The sequence below is a fragment of the Acanthochromis polyacanthus genome, chromosome 2 (assembly GCF_021347895.1).
Source record: "Acanthochromis polyacanthus isolate Apoly-LR-REF ecotype Palm Island chromosome 2, KAUST_Apoly_ChrSc, whole genome shotgun sequence".
Classification (NCBI taxonomy): Eukaryota; Metazoa; Chordata; class Actinopteri; family Pomacentridae; genus Acanthochromis; species Acanthochromis polyacanthus.
Window position 1 is genome coordinate 11480853 of NC_067114.1, and position 18057 is coordinate 11498909.

An 18057-nucleotide genomic window follows, 5' to 3' on the forward strand; every position below is an offset into this window, starting at 1 on the left:
AATCAGGAGGTATGTACAAACCAGATTCAGTTTCCCAGTGACAACACCATGTGACATTAGTGTGGAAAAAAACCTCACAGCAGCAGCACAGCCTTTAAAATTAATCTAATTCAATCTCATTCTCTTCAAAGCCCAATGCTCTGAAAGGAAACAGACCGGGCTGTTCATACTATTACAGAAATAATGGTAACTGAATATATTGGGTTTAAAACAGTGCAGCTCTGACTAAATTATAATTAAAGCATAGCTTTGTAGAGATTTCCAATTAACAACGGCCCCTAACATTCTTCTGCCCTCAGCTCTGCTCTAATTGCTGCAGCAATGCACATGACCCCTGCTTAGCCCTTTCATATGGTAATAACATGCCGCCAACCAAAACTATTACACAAATTATAGGTAAGGAGGCACTCTAATTATGTGTCCAGCTGTAGCCAACCAATGCCATGGATCTGCTTTACTCCTCCATGAAATTCACTAAACTCTCGTTAGAATAAAAGATTTTTCCACCTTTACTTCATTATCAATTAAAGGCCTGACTATTGTTATGACACAATGGGACCACAAAGTACCACCCTCGTGTTAATAAGCTGTATCTTAGGGAATCAGACGGAAAGGCATTTTCTATCCGTGGCAACACATCAGGGATCACAGAATGTGATAGAGTGAAGGAATAAATCTCATTGGTGTGAATGTGGATAGCAGACACGGTGGATGGACCGAATGCCTGGAGAACAGAAAAAGATGTTTCGCTATCTGACTGTTGTTTTTACGATGGCAGCATGAAGTGGTTAGTTTCAAGGCTCAACTTGTGAGGCAATAAATAAAAAGTAACCTTCAGGTGAGATGCTAAATGAGAGACATTATTGGTCTGTGTAAGGTAGGATGAATCACAACCCCCGAGACACATTATGTCCATATACTAGGGCTGCAACCAATGACTATTTTATCTAGTAATCATTTAGTTATTTAGAAAATGTCATAAAGCTCTCAGAGGCCAAAATGGATATGATTTATTTTATCCGCTGTTTCCTAAAAAGCAACCACCGAAAACTGATAATAAAAGTTGCTCCAAATCTATGTTGTTACATTTTTAGACTAATGAGTTAATGGAATTGTTTACCACATCAAAAGATGTCCTTCATAGCATCTTTTTTTAAGCTAAAGGTCAATGGATGCAAGAAAGGTTCACAATGGAACTACTTAATTCTTAGTTAATTAGTTGATTTTATTCATAGGAATAATATTAAAATTTGCCTGTGAAAGGGGGATTTTCCAAGCTGATAAAGCATTTCATAGCCTCTTGAGCTTTACAGTAAAAGGTCAAGTCTTAGCTTTCATTAAAGCTCTGTGAGTTTAAATAAGAACAGCATATACACCCTTCAGCAACATGAGCTCTTTGATACTTGCAACACCTGGCCGTGTGCCACACCTACATATTATGTTGTGCAGCAGAGAGGGAGAGGTGGGGCTTGACATTGAGCTGCAGTTTGTAGTTTGACCCTGAAGCTCTTTTCACACTCAACATTTCGGCGAGGCCAGCCTGAGTGAAAGCAGTCATGTGACATCACACTACAAATAAACAACATCTGGGGATCTACAATTCCAACATGCCTGTCCAGAGTGCCTGCAGTGTAAACTTTACCAGATGAAGCAGGGACCTGCACTATTTTCAATAATTCACACACTGTGGAAACACAACATGACAATACAGGCATTCATGCAAACTCCTGATTCCTAGATCAAAGCACACAAATGGCCAGCTGAAAGCTTGCTTACTGTTGAATAATTCATTCTTTTCACCAGGCTGGAAAAAAAAAAAAAAGCTCAGTGGGTCCTGGCTAGCCAGCATTCTTTTATTCTTGCCTGTGTTTGTGCTGCAAAATAACAATTGCTGAAAAAAAATGTGACCGTCCACATTAAGGACTCAAAATGTTTTAGACACAGCTCTGCTTTTCCACAAATGAAATTCATGAGGTGCCAAATTTTCCATGAACTAACAAAGAAATTATTGTACACACACAAAACCACCAAAACCGACCCCCCCTCAAAAAAACAAACAAACATACAAAAAACACCCATAAATTTATGTATTACGTGGAAAGTTGGCCTAGTTCAGGAAGATTTTATGCAGATTTTACAATTTGCAGTTGTACCTTAGATTTGTCCTCACAGTTCACGTTTGCTGGATTTGCTTTGCGATGAATGTTTAACTGAAATCCTCGTGTCAATTTCATTTTTAATTTCACTTAAGTCAACTTGTGCTCTTGTCATTATAGCAAATCACTGATTCATTTATTTATTGGTAGATTAGAAGATGGAGTCAGTTCTGTTATTTATAATACAGACAATGAATCATGAACAGTTGGTCATCTAAAAATATCTCTGACAATGCTACTGTAAAGATTTCATAAAATTCGACAAATTCGACAAACGGTCTGATGTGCATTAAAGGTGTTGGAACAGTGTGGATTGTGTGGATTGGTCCAAATCATTTTGTTTGTGACCCATTTACAGAGCAGGGCTGCATACTACAATCATTACTACAATCTCCCTACCATCAGTGGTGAGTGTGTGTGCGTGCATGTTTGTGGTTGTGTGTGTGTATATGTAGGGTGGGAAGGATGGGTTTTCTTGCTTTTAATGTTTCTAAATGTTGTAAAGCACTTTATGTTATATTTTAATTGTATGTGAAGTTCTATATTACTAAAGTTTGATTGACTGATCACGGGATGTTTTTCAGTGTTAGAACAGATAGTTAGCAGACTGAAGAGATATTCACTGAATGAGACCAAAAAAATTGCATTCGATTACAATTACATATGCCTCCTTGAACGCAATTTCATAAAATTTTATTGCATTTCATAGAATAAACTTAATTTAAATTATCTGTAATTTTGTCACCCAAACCTTAACTTAAAGTGACACATTATGTGACCACAATGCTTTACACTACCGTATGTATATTCATTTAAAGGCTATACTTTCAGGACCAATCTATCTGTCTAATAATTAATATATGAGCTGAGATGCAGTATATCACTGTTACGACATAAAAAGTTTATTGGAAATAAACATCAAGGCAGAGCTGACGAGTTTTGCTTGGACGTCTGTTTAAAATGTTTTCTTATTATTACTTGTATAAGTCTGTCCCTGAGGGTTAAGTAAAGTCTTTGTAGGAAAGCCTGGAGAGGGCTGAGAAAATTAACTCTTCATGGGGTATTCCCGTCACTCAAAGCAGCGGGACAAGGATAAAATATTTAAAGTGTTACCCTGAGCAGATTTGTTCTGTTCAGCTGCTGGAGGATCCCTCCACCTGGCCAGAGTGAGCTCTCTCTCTGAATCTCAATGACTATGGAGGATCCGCCACATATGAATGGCACTCCAGCAGCAGCCCCACAAAGAGATGGTGTCTCAACTTTCTCCAGACCATCCCCAAGTAGCTCATTCCTCATTCAGTCAGAAATCCAATTTGGCCCTCAGCATCCGTTCTCCAAGAAACCTGGGACAGGCTCCCTCTGTTGTGAATAACAATGGAGTGTATTGTCACGGTCCACGGTGGACCAACCTCAGTGATACCACACCCAAAGATTACTTCGCACAAGACCACCACTATCTAAATGCACATTTGAAGAACTGAACTAAAACCATAAAACCACACAGTAAGACATACGTGTCACTGCTTATATGGTATAATTTGCACATTGCATAGCTTCAATTCTGCCTCTTCTTCTACGACGTGGGAAAAAATGGAAAAAATGTGGGTTGCACATAAAAAATGAAGTCCTTCTCAGTGAGGCTGATTATTATTTTCCTGAACAATTAAAATGTAAGAAAACAGCTGAACTGACTATCACATAAGACAAAGAAAAGACATAAATCTTAACAAGTGAGATGTTGGAAATGAGGAAGACGTTTTGGTTCTAATTAGTCTTTTGGCGGATGTTACAATTGTGACATTCATCACATGAAGGACTAAGCGGTTGATCATTTTTCACCAAAGTATGTGATGTAGATAGAGTTAAATGTAACATCGGATCATAAACAACTTGCCATATTTGTCAACCATCACAGTTACAACACCGTGACCTCTTTCTAAAACTTCCCTTCAATCACAATAATCTCAGACGTTCTTTCTACATTTTTATGGTTTTATTTCGGCTACCATTCACAATTCAAGGCCACATACAGACACAAAAAGATACCCGTCGCGGTAAAGAAACCGACTTCTGGACATATGTGGAATCGGTTCACGCAGCTACCCTAAAGTACAAGAAAAATTCTTTCCCTTTTCACTACCAACTCAAGTCAAAACCACATATAAAAAGACTGTAATTATCTTCTCTACAGATAAAGGTGTGCTTTGGTGTAGTTATGTGTAAAATGCATTTATACCCTTGGATTCTGAAGCAACTATGTTCAAGCATTAGTCACTTCAAATGTAAAAGCCATTAGAGCTACTACAGGGCTTCTTGTTACATTGTTTATTTTTTTACAGATATTTTCTCCATCATGCTGTTGATGGTAAGAGCCTTTGCAGTAGAAATGAAAGCTACATGGAACAGAGATTTTCCAGTAAGAGAGAGCTGTAGTTTTTATTGTACTTTTTATGTTATGCTTACATCGCATTCTGGTTTATTAAGGTTTCTGCCAGTGAAGAAAATGGTAAAACCTGCCATTCCTACAGTGGACTACATTCTGTAAGATTTCTTAAAATTGTCCAGACTGCTCTTTAGCTCAATCGAGCTCTATTGTCACTGCACCATATATATCTAAAGACCCTAAAACCTACAGTAAGTTATGCTGTGTTGCAAGAGCATACTTTTTTTTGCCAAATATTAGTTATTTACATGAGAGAACTTTTCATTTGTTCTTTAATCTGAGCTTTTGTCACTAGTTTAAAGAAAATATGTCATACTTCTGTGCACCGGTTACAGTTGGTTAAATTAGTTTTTGGGTATTGAACTAACAAAATATGAGTAAACAATACATAAAAAAGGTTTGCTAGACTTAAATGTTGATTGATATTCATTTGGTTATTACTGTTTAATGTTGAAGAGAAATACATGTAATCTTAAACCAGGTTTTAATAACAAAAGATGGAAAAATACACCACCAGACAATAAAATGTTCCAAAGAATACACAGGATTTTTTCTATATCTAACAAATGTTTTCATAATCAGTTAAGTGGCTGGTTATTTTCTCAATTAATCATTTGGGTGACATATTAATATATCCATATTAAATATGTAGGTGTGAGAGATTGTGACTAAATATGTCTGCAATGTATCTGATAGATTTTTAAAAATCTTATGCTGTAATAAATCAAAGATTTTTAAGATGATTTTACAGTCATCAGATACTGAATGAGAAAAACTTTCAATTTTAATAACACTTCTGAAAAATGTGTTTAAGTGTCTAGTTTTATTCTGAAGTGGTTGATCAGTCCACTCTAACCAACTACTTCTTATCTGTATAAAAAGAAAACTGATATAGAATTAAATAAAAGAGCGCTACCAGTCATATTCATACCTTAAATTAATTTTTCAGGGCTTGTTTTATCATCTCTGGTCTAGATATTCATGATAAATGTACACTGGTAATCATAAATAAAGCTGTGTTTAATTTCCACTGGTACGTAAACACAAAGTCTTGTCATTGAATTCAATGCCAAAGCCCTTTATGAACCTGTGTAACATAAATGCTGGAGCTAATTTAAGTAATGGCATATTAAACTATTTAACTGGTTGGAGTGGCAAGAACAATAGTTTACTGCTCTGATTGAGTTTTTTTCCCCTTTCCTCTTTTTAAAAGCTTCCATTTCCTGTAACAGTGTTTTTTTTTTTTCTTCTAATGCAGGCACAACCACAGTCACATCTGGCCCAGCACTCTGCCATGAGACAGCGCCGGCCTGGCCAAGAATCAGTCGGCAGATTGCCTACATGTGTGTGGCTTCAACCACTCGACTTTCTTTGTGCAGGGCCTGACAGGCAGAGAGCAACAATGTGACACTGTCCAGCACAAACCGAAGATTATCATTAACATTTCATTAACATGCTCCACATTTTAATGAACACGTCTTACGGTTTCATTAAACAGTGAGAAAATTGGTACTACAAGTTAAAAAATATCAACATTTTCAATAATGAGAACAGGAGATTATAGTTTAAGATGTTACAAACTGTAAACAGACTTATCAAATGTTCTTTCAATATTGAGACAGCTACAAGGAATGCATAACTGATCAGTTAATCAACAGAAATGATTCATTAATGCCATCTATTACGACAACCAAGTAACATTTAAACACTCTTCTCACACGAAAACATTTGATGGCATCTTGAACGTAAGAACATGCAGCTTTTCTTTGTAACAGCAGTAACCGTAAAGACAATTTTTTATTTATTTATTTTTTAAACTGATGGTTGGCATCAACTTTGAGCTCACTGAAAAATTCTGCTGGGCATTTTCAATGAAAAGATTGTACGATTATGAAAATAGTCAGTCATATTAATTGTAGTTCAATGATACATGCCTGAATAGCAAACAATACTCATTCTAAAGTGAGCAACAAATATACTGATAAAATATTTAATCAGTCAGATGAGAGAGAAAGAAAGTCAACAGTGTAATAAAAATAAAAATGCATTGCTTCTCTCTTCTTTATACAATTGTACATTAACGGTTTTTGAGCCAGCAATGTGGAAATGTTACCTTGATCTCTCCAAACTTACGATTTGTTAAGTGACATTCACAAGTTACACCAGTTTCCACTGTTACTTAGAGACTACATAATTAAACCATGAATCAAAAAAGCTGTACAGTTTTCATAGTCATTAAAGCAAGAAATGGTGTCAGTTTCTCCAGTGCGAGGACGATCTGTTCCTCTCTGTTTCAGATCACTGTAAACTGACTATTTGGGGTTTTGGACCAGTGGTCGACCAAAACAAGATATCTGATTACATCAACAAGAACTCTGTGATGGGCAGTTAAGAACAATTGCTTAAGTCTTAAACTGTTCATAGTTCCTAACCTAAGAAATCTTTCTGCAAGATTATTTTTCAATTTTACTAAGCATTTGATTTAGTTTGTTGTAACGAGCCTTTGCACTGGATTACTTAAGTAGACCACTGCTCGGTTGTGCTTGTTTCTCTGTGTATGTGTGTGTGTCAGTGCAGTGGGCCAACACAATGGCCCTGGCTTTCCTGTCATCCGTGATAGATGACTCAAGGGTCTCAGGCAGACATTAGCATCACAATAGACTAAACCAACAATATGAAGGCATTCGTCCCAGGTTTTGGGAATAGAAGGCAGGGTAAGGAAGCCTTTTACTTGAAATATCAATGGAAAACCGCAGCTTGCCAAGTGAAGCAGAATCTGTGACTTGTGGCTTCAAAGAAAAATTGACAGTGCCCTTTTTGCAGGAAAAGCAGCACGCTATCCATTTAGCATTATGTTATCCCTGGTTGAGAGGTCAAAGACCATGCTAACAACCTGTGTAATGAATAATTTCCCAACAATAAATTGCGCACAACAGATATAGTAAGAACACAATACATCAGTTACATAAGCTTAAAGAAATACAGCTAAGTATAAAAAGTCAGCAGGCCCTACAGGTGTTTCTGAAGGAAGGTGTAGCGCCAGTATTTACAAGTGTGTTTTGTCCGTTTGTTAATAATCTAGGCCAGTGCTCTTGAGTATCCAAGCTCCTTCATTACTGCAATCTCTAGTGGAGGACAGAAGCTAATGTCTGCTGCTCATAACATCTGACTCCAGTCCACCAGCTGCTGGTTACAAGTGCTTTAACTTCCTATATTGTTTGGTCCTCACACTGGAAGTGTGGGCCCATAAGAAAGACTTCAAGGCTAGACGTTGCATCCGTGACGCCACAATGATCACAAACACTACTGCTATTCTGTGAGACACAAAAGAAATCCCTCCCACTCCTACACTCACACTCTCCATCTCTCTCTCACACACAAATCATCACAATGCCTGCATGCTAAAATGGAAAGCTTTCACTTTTATCTTCTCATAAACTGACTCTGGATGTATGTGTTTGTTTCAGTCACTACTTATATGGATATAATAACCAGACAGTATACTGTACACACATAAATTTAACTCTGGATTGTTGTAGTATGTGTGATGTATTTTTATTTGACTTTGGCTTATAACTTGTTAGAATTTTACACTTTCTTGATTCAGTGGAAGGTGATTATTATGGCAATCTCTTAGCATGCTCTAATTTACACACTGCAGTCTTTTAATGTCTCATAAAACTCTCAGAGGCTCTTCTAGTTCTGGCCTCACATGCACATGGGTGTTCCTCCCATATCCACAGGAAACAACTCTATTCAGTCCTCATTTAGACAAGAAAAGCAGGGACGTAAAAACAAGTAAGCCTACAATTAAGAGCAGTTCATTTACTTCAAAGTCTGAGAAATTCTGAACTGAAGATGGATAGAGGCAAAACACTGAGAGGGCTTTCCCTTTTATGTAAATCTATTTTGTATTTTTGATTAGGACATTTGTTATACATTGAAGCACTGCTGAAGGTTTTTCTTCCTTTGTCATGTGTGCTTTTATTCCCACAGAAGCCTGATGCCTTTTGAACTGGTTAAGAAAACAGACATATACAGTGTTTTTTCTGCTACATAGAGTGTGTTTCTAATTGTATCATTTCATATCTGTGCTGTAATACACAGCAGCTAAACAGAGCATAATTCCAATCCGCTGTCGTAGTGGCCAATTGATTCACCGTCTGCTTCTATTTAAATGCAGTGTAAATTCGTAATAAATTTCTTCAAAGTTGTCCAAAAAAATCTAACAAAGGCACAATTTATATCCACCATTGTTATTGTGAGCAGCTATCAGGAGTCATGCACACTGATATAAACTATTGGTGGCAATAATTCTCCAATCGGTTCCATAAAACCACAGCAAAACACGAGAGCATGAAGGAAAGATATAAGCAAAGAGCTCCAGGCAAGATGCATATTTAAGTGTTATTTCATGTAATAATTTGAGGAAGTCAAAGGTCTCTGCATTGCTCCACACAGATTTCTTGTCTCTTCAGTGGACATTTAAGCAAAATTCTTCATGTACATCACAAAAAACATGCGAGATTTATTTCCATTGTACTGTTTTCCTCTTCAGCCTAGATTGAAAACTTTTCGGAATTTCTAGTCTTTAGGTTAAGGCTTTTTATATCTGAATTGAAACATTACAGGTGTTTGGACTTTAAAGTAAATTTACGATTCCAAAAATAAAATCCAGTTACGAAAATTAACTTCTCTTTATAATGCAGTGTGCAGCCGTAATTAACAGCTCTTTAAAAATCCATTTTTCTCTGGACACCAAAAGAAATCAATACTTAACTTCAAATGACCTTATTGAGCTAGATAAAAGGCTTTATTGCAGGGGCTGGGTCAGGAGCGGTTGAGCTAATGTGTTAGCTGAGCAATGGGGGATTAAAGGTGAGGTGTTCTCTCAAAATCTTACAAGACATCACAAAGCAGCAGGTCACTAACCTGAGCCTTCCTGGAGACACTGAGGGGATTACAGCAGCCAACCTCTGCTGAACTGTGCCTGTATTCAGACATAAAGACAGTCTCTTTATCACTCAGCAGGTCCAGTCCATTCTATTTCCTCTCTTGCCGCTCTACGCCCCTCAAACAAGGCCAGAGCTGAAACCTGCTAGTCCCAACTCTGTGCAATATACTCACAGGGGACCAATTTGCACAGCCAGCCCTTGTCTGAATCACTCTATCAATTAGGAGCCACTGTGTTTATCATCACATACATTATTGTAGAGGCTGGACTGGTCATTGTGTTGAGGTCTGCCTCTCAGGAGAGGGAAAGGGATGAAATAAATGACCAGGGAGCGAAGCCACAGTTGGACAGGCTGCTGGACTAATCTGAAAGGACGGCTGTAATTATGAGTCTCCCGAGGAACTGGCTGTGTGGCAAGCCCAATGTGTGAACATGGCAGTAACAGTCAGGAAGGTGCACTGGCCCCCCTCCTCCACAGCAAAGTAAGACACTGAGTCAAATCAATATTTTCAATCTCTCAGGATCAATTCAGCATCTGAGTACAAAGGAAGGCATGTTGGCTGTGACCAATATGTATAAATGAAAAGTCAAACTTTGCGGCCATAATGGGCTCTTATGTCTCACGCTATTTTGTAATCATGAGCACAAGTTGGAGGAACATGAGTGAAAGTTAGATTTTATTCCATGTTTGGAGTAAGGCAAGGTACCAAATGGAAATCATCCAGATTGTCACAACATAATAAACACGCTCAGCTTTAGGCATGATAATTTTACGGCCCCGTTTTCTTTCATTTCTAGGAATGCTGTTCAGTACTGAGAGACCTGTCTCCATTCCACTAACAGCAAAGAAAGAGATGACAGTCTGTGTTAGCACTGGAGTGTAGTCCATGTGCTCTGGATGAGAGCATCACAGTGGCATTCAGATTCCATTCATATGTTGATTATACAAAATGGTCCCATCAGAATGAGATGATCCCATCAGAATAAAAGTGTTTCATCAATGGGATATGATGTAATCAGCATGAAACAGATGATTTTTCTTGAAGAGAGCACAAAAAGTGACACTGCATCTTTAAGAAGCCCGGAGTCTCACTGTGTTTTAGTCAAACAAAAGCAGCCAATTGGGAACATGCAACCTGAAACCAGAAGCCTGGCTCAGAGGGCCTCACACAGACCTCAGAGCAGGGACACACCCCGTGTACTCCTGATTCAGGCAGGCACAGAGCCACAGCCTGCTAGCTAACCATTTAGTGCAAACACTTCCACACAGACAGTCACAAAATCTCAAACTGAGTCTCATGGATCAGTTTTTTTTTAGCTTCTTGCCAATGCAGATCTGGAAATGCATGCACTAAAAATCTACAATCTACTGAGAATGAATTTCTGCACAACTAAATGTAATAAAAATGCATTCAGCAACAAACTTAGGATGACTGCAAAAACATTATCCTCAATTGGGGTGAGGCACTCTATCAACTCTCAGCATATAAACTTGTCCTCTACTGCTTTTTTCAAATACTGTTGTATTTAATTTGAGGTGCATTTGATCAATATTAATGCAGCTGATCCAACATGCAAAACAAAACAGAATTTCTGTCAACTCTTTTTGCATCAAACCCTTTCCCCGTAACATCTCCTCACTGTTTGGTCAGCGTCAGTGCTGCTTACACCTTGATTTCCTCTACTACCACTGTGTGTGGAAAGCAGCCCTGTTAGACATGGACCCCTGACAACATGAGTCTGTAGGCAGGAGACTGGAATCTCACACAAGTCACAACATGCTACGCTTGGTCACCACAACATGGACATGAGTTAGAGCTGAAATCTGCCCCCTGAACAGACTGCAACAAAATAATATGCACTTCAGAATCAATTCTGCTGCTCAGCAACAGGGGAGTTCTAAACGTAGATCCATTTTTGGGCCGGGTCTCATTAATTGCACAATCTCAGAGCCACAGAAACAGTAATGAATTGTAAGCTAAACATATGTAGGAAAGCAAAGTGAAAAAAGTGAAATAAATCTAAACCTCAATCATCTGTTATCTGGATTTTCCTCTCAGCTGTTGTCTAAAGACTCTCACTGTGTCTACTGGGCATACTAGACCCATGTGTGCATCTCATTCACAGCGCAAAACAACATGTGCAGATGGACTAACACAAAAAGGCTTGTTGAAAGACACATAGAAAGATCACACAAAACAGACGTGAATTACACAAGTCAACTATTCTGTGTGCCTTTGAGAACTGTATAATGCAGCAGTCCAAATTAAAGAGTATTTCACACTGTAGGAGAGACAAGATGTCAAAGTGATAGACTTTTCATGCCTCAGTTACAACACTCTCTAATGGCAGGCTTTCAACCCATACAGGTCAATCATATGAAACTGCCTTCACTGGCTAATCTCTTGAAGTCTGCTGTGTCCATGCACATAAAAAAGGCAGAATCATGTGGATTTACATTACTCAAAACATCTTTTCCCACTCATAGTCTCTCTGACTAACCCTTTCTTCTCTTTCTAGATTAGCTAGTTACATCAATATTAAATTAACATCAATGAAAACAAAAACTTCCATCCGTAATAGAAAAACCTGTCGAGTAGAGCTATGTTTAACGTGTTTCTTTTCTCTCTACGAAAGAGAAGCCACAAAACCAGGGAGATTCGTGCTTGTTGAAGCATCAGAGATAGGTGCATGTTTGCTTCCTGTCACTGTGCTGGGCTGAAAGTACAGAACTCCACAGTGATCCATGATGAATAAATAACCAGTTTGTCACAACCCATCATTAAAATCTTGAATCTTCTTTAAATTCAAAATGACTTCTTCCTTCCCTCATCATACCTGCATCAATACTATTTACACTTTCAACAGTTACTCCTTTTGAGAAAGACATAACATAATTGGACTTTTTTCACTACCATGTGTGTGAAAACACGGTAGTCTTACACTGACAATGGCAAGGGAACAAATGAGGGATTATTCTGGAGGTGTGTGATGCCTCTCCTGCAATGAAGTTCCTCACACTCCATTCTGAGTGAATGCAGGTGACTCAGGGAGCCTGAGCTGATCCCAGAATTCCTCATTATCCGCCCAGCAGGGAGGATCAGGTCCGCTCGCTCTGTCTCTGAGCATACTCGGTCCGATGAGACGAGCCCCAGAGGAGCACAGTGCTGGGCCATCGGGGGCAAGCCAGGTCTGCTCATTATATCTAACTCATCCTTGGCATCTCTGCAAACCAAGTGCCACTTAGTTCCCACAGGAGGGGTCTGGGCTGGATCACTGACGAGATGGCAGAGCAAACAGTAGAATGGTAATAGGAAAAGCTTTACATCAAAAGACACATGCAGATGGAGGCATAGCGTGCAGCAGCCCATCTACAATAAGAATATTACAACATATGTGGATTTTGGTCATTTGTTGAATGTGTTTTTTTATATATATAAATTTGTACAATGAATGGTGTGTTTACTGCTCTACTACTGTTGTCAAAAGCAGTTAAATGCAACAACAGAGGCATAAAATATAGTTTCAATTTTCATGTAGCTGACTTTCTCCATCAAATCCATCAAAAGTCTCTTAAGCTGATTATTATTATTAAGCAATATATAAACAAATAATAGCCTTGCTTCCTCAATAGCAAACACAAAGACCTGTATGGATGTAGTACTACTTACAAGTAGAGTATGTATTAGCATATTTATTTGTCAGTAGATGGAATAAAATTCAGTTCTTCCCTTTTTTCAACAGTAACTGAGAAAAATTCACCAATGTCATTTAGCTTGCTGGGTAGAGCAAATACATAACTCAATGAATAAACATACAATTTGAGTGAAGCGTGTTGTTTCATTTATCAACTCTATTTCTGGGATAAATGAATGCAGTCTAGCACAGCAGGTGAATTATGCAAGTGTAGAGTCTCAGGCCTTTGGCGAGGGGCCAATGCCCTCTATTTCCCTTTACTTTTTAAAATATTCTCCAAAGTAAACTCAGGGGCCATGGCAAGTGCCGGTGATACAGTCTATGCAGATGTAGTATCTTCCAATGCAGCCGCAATTAGCCTTAGAGAATGGGCACACCGCCAGCCAACGCCGGTCTCAGCACATTCGCAACACTTCAGGTAAACACCACAATAAGCTAAGAAGCAGAAATTAGAAATTGTTTTGTACCGCAACACAGTTGCTATAGAGACTGCTGCTAATTAACTGCACTCTACCCCAGGATAACAAAGGGCTTAAGGGCACTCAGGGCGGCTCCTCTTGTGATGAGCTCTGTGTATGGAACAGTATGCCATCCCCAGGGTCTCTCAACTACAAAATACCTGCCTCCTTGTAGCCAGCTTTCATCTCAGATGCCATGAGAAGTTTTCTGTGGTGTTTGTCTATGTCTGCTCTACATTCTATGGATATGGGTAGCAGTGCTATATCAGTCTCACTTTGGTTAGTTGCACCTTTCTCACAAATCACTGGATGTTTAAAGCAAATCAATCCCTTGTTGAAGCACAGACCATTTCATTGGTCACTTATCTCTAAAGGCATTCCAAAAGAGGTGCAGCGTTTACAAGGAATATTACATAAATGAGAATTTGAGACATTCAACACAGAAATCGCATTAACACTGCATTTATACAAGTTTGGGTTTCATATAAATTTTTCCAATGGAGGTCTCTAAATAGTAAAGCTCCCTTTATACATTTGACAGCTTTATTCTTTCCTCTACCAATACATAATAAATCCTGCACCCCAAGGTGAACAATAAATGTAAGATTTGTATTAGTTCTCCCATAGGTATAGCTTTGGGTATGAACAGCAGGGGCAGGAAAAGATGTTGGTTAATGATCCCATTTATATTTTTATCAGTCTGAAAATTTCAAATCTTAGAAACTTTCATTGTTCTCAGTCTGTGCAGAGCTGCCAGGTGTGGATGTTTTCTACAAGACCAATATGATGCTTTTATGATAACATTTCTAAGAAGTATTACAATGAAGTGTGGAAACCAGAGCATGGGATCTGCTTGATGTGTGACCTGTTGATCTGGCAGCCAGATCAACAGGTCACATTATTACTGGTTATCTGCTCTGGCAGTATTAGCATCTGAATGTGATGACGGAACAACAATTTGCAGAATTATACTTAAAAACTTCCAAACATTGCAGAAATTAGTCCATTTATACTGTTTTTTAAAATGTTGTCTGTACAATGTGCTCTTATTTTTTGTTGTGTTGAATCTAAAAGAGGACTGACGTCCACAAATGAATGTGTGGTCTGAACATGGTTTTAAGAAAAGAGTAGTGATTTTCTTGTAAAATGTATTGTATGACTCTGTAATATCTACATTTTTAATCAATGGTTATGGTCTGACATTGACATTTTAAAAAATCTGAAAAAATTGTATGATACACATCCTGTCATGGGCAAATTACATAAGCAAATACATACTGAATAAAGTAAACATTTTGGATGTTCACTATATGTTTCAGCATATGTGTAAAAGATAAAACAAGTGGAAGAGCATGTGCAAGCATATACAATTATACAGTGAAAACCAAATCTTTATACATCATGGCTCAAATTTCTTAATCTAAGACACCCAGTGTTCAAATGCTAAATTTTTTAGAAGCATGAATATCTTTCACAACAGAATTCCTTTTGCAATTAAATATTTCCTACAGATTTTTTACAATCTGAAAACGAGTACGGTGAAAATGGGAAAAAAAAAAACTTTCAAGTCTTCTCTGTTATAAGAATAATAAAACTATTTGAATAGAGCAGGACAAACCACATGGGCATTTCTGTACAGGAATCAAGATTACATCCGTATATAATTCTACATTCCATGCATATCGAGTGCATTCATGTAGACGCACACATTTTCTGAGACGCCTTCGTCTTTATGGCGATCGTTTTTGAAACTGTTACCGGTAAGCGTTTTGTCTTCGTGTGGATGGGGCCTCAGACGCATTGTCTGACACTTCATATACATTGTAACCTATAGAGCATACTCTATAGAGCCAACTGGGAGCTTCAAGGCTCACCAGATTCATTAATATATCAGTGAGGCAGCAGACGGAGTAGTGCTTATTAACCTGTTATGCTGGCTAGTCTGTGGATATCACTCCTGATGCCTGCCATCTTTGAACTTTGGAACTGCTGCAGTTTTCTTAAGTTACTCAACTTTTAGTGGCTGTTCATGATAATAATTGTTCTACATTTTAATTTAAATACTTTCATAGCTAAACTATTATATTATAGTTAGACTATTTTTCACTTCTCATGATGTAATTAATGTACACATATGCTGGTACTGTTTTATTTGTTGCAAAAATAATGCACATGAAGCATCAACATGACTGCAAAAATAATACTGTTAATCTATCAGCTTCATGTAATAAGCAGCTGATGCTTTTAGAGGAGAACGAAGCATTTTAACATTTTATTTCCACTCAATGCATATCTTGTTAGTGTGCCCTGAACTATGTGACCCGAACACTCAAAATTTTTGAAAAACCTGCAATACCCGACACATTCACAGGTCTGGAACCAGAATATGCCAAAAGGGTAAAGAAAAAAAAGAACAAATTGAACATCCTGGCTGTATTGTGGAATATTATCACTTGGAAACAGACAAAAGCCACAAACAACATGAGAAAGTATTGTGTGACATTTGCTCACAACTATGTCAGAAGAATACAGGAAACAAGGAATACAGTGTAATTTCAAGTTCATGCGATTCAAATCACTGACTTCATTGTCATTTTTAACACAGAGCTGAACAATCTGGATGTTCCCTACATCTATGGCCTTACTAGCTATGATTCATAGTGTACAGCTAGAAAACATCTACAGCAACAAAACTCTGAGTGAAGGGAGACATCAGCATTGTCCTGATGCCACAGCATATCAGTATTGTTACTGCTCAACGATTAAGTGCCCTACAATGTGTGACTGTTCATGAATATGGGAACTACATAACTTTCCAAAGCTCATTTTAATGTTTCATCTCCGGTTTCATATACACTGAACCATTTAGCCTAATCAGAAACTGCCTCAATCTATTCAAATTAACACATGGTTCCTTTTTGTCTTTAAGACAGACCCATGGCACCTTCCTGGGTTTGGGGAATTGTCACAGTTCATGGCATGATGGGATTGGCACTGAAATGCAGGAACAGTTGCAGGGCTGAACAACAAGCACTGTCCCTAGAAGCAGCACCCATACATAAGTCTGATAGCAGTCTGTTACAGTCCCACCAAACTCTGATATGTTAAGAAACAGTACTGCAAATGCAATTGTGGCTTTAATCTGGAAAAACTTTTCTTTTCAACATCAGAACACAGGCATTTACTCTAGCTTTGTTTTCTGCCACAACCCTACAACATCCAACTATGTATTATCATTCGTCGCAATTTCAGTTTGTATGAAAATCATTTCACTACTGTGTCTGACATTCTCATTCAGTAAGACAAGGACACAGCCCAAAAACCCTGCTACTAGTGAGACATTCGTAACCAGATACGAAGCACATCTGGCCAGATGAACCTCTATTCAACTCGACAGTTGTCTCTTCAGCAGATTTTTAAGGCAGACTCAACACCACAAAAACAAAACTTTTCTTCTGGTTTGTTACTCTTTAATCCATCTTAAGTAACAGTATTTATAGAGTTAAGAGAATAAGAACTTGAAGAACATGTCTTAGCTTGTGAATTATTTCTTTTGCTATCTATCAAAAAGCCATTTTCATGAGGTAGATTTCAGCGGGTTGCCTTTCGCCGCAGTTTGTGTTCAATCCCTCCCAGTTACAATAATTTTTCTGAGCATCTGTTTTTCTATCTAATTTGATTTTAAATTAACAAGTACAGTATGAGTTACACTGCATTTAGTCTATACTTATCAAAAACAATATACTTTAAAAACTGACTTAATTTTTAATCTTAAAATTTACCAGAAAGCTGAACCTTTGTAACATATTGAGAATACCCACTGAGTGGGAGCCCTGCACTTAGCATTGCTCATTTATAACTCTAGAAAAAACAAATTTTCATGCTTTAATCCTCAGCAGAGGGGCAGCTTCTCTGGCAGCCTTGCTCTGTATGGCCATGGGGAAATTGGAGGAAGAGACATTGGGGAGCGTCCTGTTGTCTGAGCCCACATCTTTGTAGTGGCAACTGAGGGGTTTCACTGCAACTCCTAGAATTTACATTTTGTTTGGCCGGAGGGGTCACATGACAGCTGCAAGCGAATGCTCTGAGGGGCTTTCTGCTTTCACTTGACACTGACAGGCTGTGAGACGGTCCAACACCACAGAGAGAAAATATTCCCTCTTTCCATGACATCACCCAGCCAGGAATGGGGGGAAGTGGAGGGAGGAGAGGGGCACAGCTGGTGGCAGCCACAGTACCATCTGCTACTGACTAATAGTTCATGCTGCTTTACTTATAAACTTGCACTTCTGTGCACCAGAGTGGTGGCTGTATGGTCAACATAACAGTCCCATAATATTACATTACTCT

The 18057-nt window shown here is 38.2% G+C and overlaps 1 protein-coding gene across 7 annotated transcripts in view; it reads right to left on the reverse strand.

Moving 5' to 3' along the window:
• The window catches only part of tead1b (TEA domain family member 1b), a 49807-nt gene that overhangs the window by 17123 nt on the left and 14627 nt on the right, over window positions 1-18057 (reverse strand). The gene's annotated exons all lie outside the window — the stretch shown is intronic.